A 4566-nucleotide genomic window follows, 5' to 3' on the forward strand; every position below is an offset into this window, starting at 1 on the left:
ATCCCAATGCCCCACTCCGTTTCATAAGCCCCTCCTATCCATTATTTCCCATTCCACCCCAGAGACCCTCCCCCCATTTCATAATCTTCTTCGTTGTGGGTGTTATACTCCACCCATTTTATCCCCCCTCCCTCATTTTTTCCCTCTGCCCCCCAACTCCCCCCAAGTGAGTCGCAGACATCATGATTCAAGTCCCTGAGACCAATGACTGTAACTGTATTTATTGATGGACCCAGGACCTCTGGTGAGGCCCTGGTAGGGAGGGACAAAGGATGAAGTAGGGCATGTTGAACACTTATGATGGAACTATTTCCAGACAAGGCGAGGGGAAGGCAAGGCCTCAAGCACGCGGCCACACCCAGTCGCCCCCAGACAGAGGTGGATGACAGGCAGGCACTGGGGCGGCATGGCCAAAGGGGCCCCTGCACATTCACTGTATACATTCACACGGAGAGACACAAGGCTGTCTCCGCAACTCCAACCAGTGCAAACGACTTAGTGCAAATTGAATTCAAAGGGGGTAGGCGGGGAAACAGAGTCACGGATGCTTTTGAGTCTCTCAAGCAAAGAAAAAACAAAAGGAAAGAAACATAAGGTTGCAGGAAAGGACGAAGAAGAAAAAGACAGGAGGGAGATGATGGTGATGGATCCATCCCAGAGCAGAGGCTTGGCTCTAGGATGATGTGGGTGGTGGTCTCCCAGGCGAGGCAGAGTTGGCCATGAAGATGGAATTTCAGGGGTGGGTGGGTGCTGTGGGTCTGCTTTTTCAAAGTGCTGACACCGTCTGCTCCTTCAGCTTCACCTGAAGAGAGAAAAAAGACAAATGGGTGGGGGCCAGGATGGGGGAGGACTTGGCAAGTTTCCAGAAGGGTGCCCTGGCTCACCTTGGAGCCGATTCCTGAGGCAGGTAATGTAGTGGTTCCAAGCACAACATACTCTTGATTCAGAACTAGACGGACTTCAAGAAGTCCCCGGATTCAAAGGCCCAGACATGAGCTGGGTAGCACCATTTCTGTGGAAGGGAGAGAATGAGGCCCCCGGGCTTGGCAGCCTGCCATGCCCCACCCATATGAGGCGAAGAGTCCTTACCTTTCATCTTGAGGGTTCAAAGTAGGGGGAGGAGGATCCAGAGAGCAGCAGAGATGTGTTAGCTCTTTGGGAAAACTAAAAGAACAGACGGCTTCTGTGGCAGTGTCCCACGGCGCCAGCCCATGGTGTTCTGCAAAGGACAGAATCTGGTGTGAGTGGGTGGGCAGCTAGATGGTTGAGTGTGCTACCCCCATGGCAGGGAGTCTAGTATGCTCACCAGGAAGGCTGGATGACCGTCCTTCTGTCCTCTCCATCACACCGGACCATGTCATGTCTTTCTATCTGTATTGACCACACCTGCCATCCTGGCCTTCAGTGGCCGGCAGGCACATCCACCTCTGCTGGAGACCTGGCTGTGGGAAGAAAAGAAGACATGAATAAAGTGTATCTGGGTGGGAGGAGACTGGTGACCACAGGCGAGATGGACACTTACCCTAGTCTCCAGTCCGAGCTCTCAGAGGCACCGATCACTGCTCCGTCGCCGCCCGCAAGGCCCTCCTTGGCCACGGACTCTGGAGGCCAGTGCCTCGCTGGCTCATCACCCCATTTGCTTTGCCTCGCTCTACCTACGCCCCAACCTCCCTCCCTAGAAAGCTCACTCATTCTGCCCCACCCGCCTCGCCTTGTCTGGCTTCATCCTGTGCCCTTGACTCCCCTGGAAATGAACTGTCTGCCATGCCAGACCCAGGGGCTGAGCGGTTAGGGCATACAGTGCACCAAGTCCACTGTGGGCCCTTTCCGCGCCAGTCCCTGGGCCGCAGTGCCTCGTGGGAATGGTGTGTCTGCAGGCTGGACCCACTGCAGCCTCCTTGCTGTGAAATCCCCTGGAGTCCTACACCTGCAGCCTCCACTCCTCTCCTGGTGACACCCTGCTACGTTTACCTGTGCACTGCCTTTCTTTCCCGCTCTCCGGCCCTCGAAGCTCTGGCAAGGGCCTTGGAAGGCCTTGCCAGAGCCACTCTTGAACCTACTTCTAAATGAATTACGGTGGGTGGGATGTGGTGGCGGCTGGGGACCCATCTGTGTCTTGTGACCCCCGTCCTGCCCTGTTTGACCCCAGCCTGGAATGCTTCTATTCTTGCTGGATCCCATGGCCTCTGCCACTGTCTCCAAGGTCACCTATCACCTCCCTGGAGTCAGCAGCCTCAGTCTTTACTGGCAGCCCTACGCCCTCTTCTTCCTTCCCTCTAAATGCTCTGTCCACTCCGGGGTGGCCAATGGTCCCCCAGCCTTGTTCTGTCTCGGCTCCCCCCGAGACGATGTCTCCTTTGCTAACTGTCCTGCCTCTCATGTGCCATTCTGCTGGGAGGCCAGCCACTTCTTCTCACTGGCCTCGCTCTCTAAACCTTCTTTTAGAAGGTCAGAGCAGCGAGGCCCAAAGAGAAGAAGGAGACTCACCTGCCCAGCAGACGGCGATCCTCACCTGCCACTGCTGCCAGCTACACCTCCACTGCCAGGTCTGGGGTCGAACCCTTCCCAGCAGCTCCCCTTTATCCGACCAGCCGCCACGTCCTGTAACCAAAAGTGACCGGGATGAATGTCTGGCTCCCCATTCCTCTCACCAACCCTAGTTCAGGCCCTTCAGCGCCACACCGATGTTTTCCAGCCTCTGCGTTGCCTGGAAGCTACACCATGCTCCTCCCTGGCTCCCAGGTCCCGATGCCTTTGCACTGCCCGAGCTAGCCCCTCTGCCCTTCACCACTCCTGCCAGACTCCAGATGCCGAGGTGCTCCTCAGCCCCACAGAACTCCCCTCCAGCACCCCATCTTCCCCAGTTTCCCCAAACCCCCCCCCCCCCCCCCCCCCCCCCCCTCCCGCACCCGGTACTTCGGGCCCCCTAGCCCGGGCTTTTTCTAACTGGAGTGGCCCCGCCCAGAATTCCCGCCCCTACTCTGTCAGCCAATCAGTGCAAGGCCCCGCCAGGGCCCCCGCAGGGCCCACCTCCACCCTGGATTGTTCCAGCGCACGTTCGCCTCACCCCGCACCCGCACCCGTCCTGAAAATTCTCCAAAGACAGCCTCACCATAACTCCCACTTTGAATCCCTTAGACAGGGCCTGGCATTGTCCCCAAATATCTCCCTTTGGGTCGAGAACTTACAGCCTCCTAGCCCACTGGCGCCCTTCATGGAACCCCGGGCACCTTGCCATGCAGGAGTTGCTCACCACTCAGCTTGTATGGTGACCACAACAGGAGTATAGGGGCAGAGTTCTCATACTGCGGCAGGGCGGGTGAACAGCCTACTGGTGGCCAACTCCCAGCCTTTGTCCCCGTCTGCTTGACTGACCTAGTCTGGCCACGGTGGCTTCAAAAGAGGCAACTAATTTGGGTGCTCCTTACCATCCCCTTCCTGGCCATCAGGTTTACTAGTAGTCTTTGGTGATGAATTCTATTAGTGACCTCACAGCTTGGCCTCAGTCTCCCCAGCCTACCAGGGGCACAATGTGGTCTCCCTATCCTACTGAGCTACCACTATCAGTGACAGAATGAAGGCGGGAGAGATGCCCAGTCCCTCTGCCCCTTGGGGTATACCATTGTTCTTAGCCTCTGTTGAGAGAGAGTTCTGGGGCTCTAACCCATAGGGTCAGCACCCACAGATCAAAGATATTAGAGGCATCACAGAGTGGGGCGGCCCTCGATGGAAGTGATTGGAACTCCAGGTGTGAGGACGGCCCCAGTGCTGACCAGTTATGACAACTCAGCAGATCCTCAGGTTATGTGGGGTGCAATAGCTTCTTGACAGATCCTCAGCCCAGTTGCTGTATGCCAGCTGAGTGCTAACTTCTGGCTCTTTTGTGGGATCCCCATTTTTGCTTCATGAAAGCTCTGGTCATCTCTATGGGTGGAACCTAGGTATGATACTAAAAGACACCCCCAATTTGGTCATAAGTAGACCCCACTTCTGTTATCTTGGAGCAATAATACCTGTGTCTGTGCTGTCGCCTCGCGGTTGTAGCTTTCCCTACACCTTTTTTGTTCTTTTGTTCGTTTTTTTTTGTGGGGGGGTCGTGATTGGACACTGAACGGCCAGGTGCATTGGTGTGGGTGCTGGGAAACTAGGTCTTCTGTAACATCAGTCAGTGCTCTTAACCACTCATCTATCTTCCTCCTCTCATCTCTACACCCTTAAACAAATGATCCTTTTCAGAGATGGAAGACAATCACCCCAGAAATCTTTCTATGCTAGGCATAAAAGCCCAAGCAGCTCCCATAAGTATCCCATCCCCTAATGAACCTTAAGAACCCTGGCAGCACCAGCAGAACAAAGGCTGAGAGTTGGCCACCCGCAGGCAGGCTATTCATGGGCCAGGCAGCAGTTCGTGCCCCCACCCCCTGTTCCCCCCTTGCGTCAAACCAAGCTGAACCCTGACATCTTCTAGGCTCTGTACAACTCTTCAACTTCTCGTTATGGTTCCTAGGTGACTTGGGACATTGCCATAGTTGAATCTCAACTTCTGCTTTCACCACCATTGGGGTT

The 4566-nt window shown here is 55.5% G+C and overlaps 1 long non-coding RNA gene across 1 annotated transcript; it reads right to left on the bottom strand.

Annotated features, from left to right (window-relative positions):
* Positions 1 to 205: 205 nt before the first annotated feature.
* On the bottom strand, positions 206 to 2847 carry LOC118587520. The gene is made up of 5 exons (XR_004945460.1): positions 1523 to 2847; positions 1307 to 1442; positions 1090 to 1219; positions 885 to 1012; positions 206 to 802 (listed from the first exon to the last, which is right to left on the bottom strand). It is a non-coding gene; the product is annotated as an uncharacterized LOC118587520 (long non-coding RNA).
* Between the last annotated feature and the right edge of the window lie 1719 nt (positions 2848 to 4566).

This window comes from Onychomys torridus, chromosome 1 (genome assembly GCF_903995425.1).
Source record: "Onychomys torridus chromosome 1, mOncTor1.1, whole genome shotgun sequence".
NCBI classification, from domain to species: domain Eukaryota; kingdom Metazoa; phylum Chordata; class Mammalia; order Rodentia; family Cricetidae; genus Onychomys; species Onychomys torridus.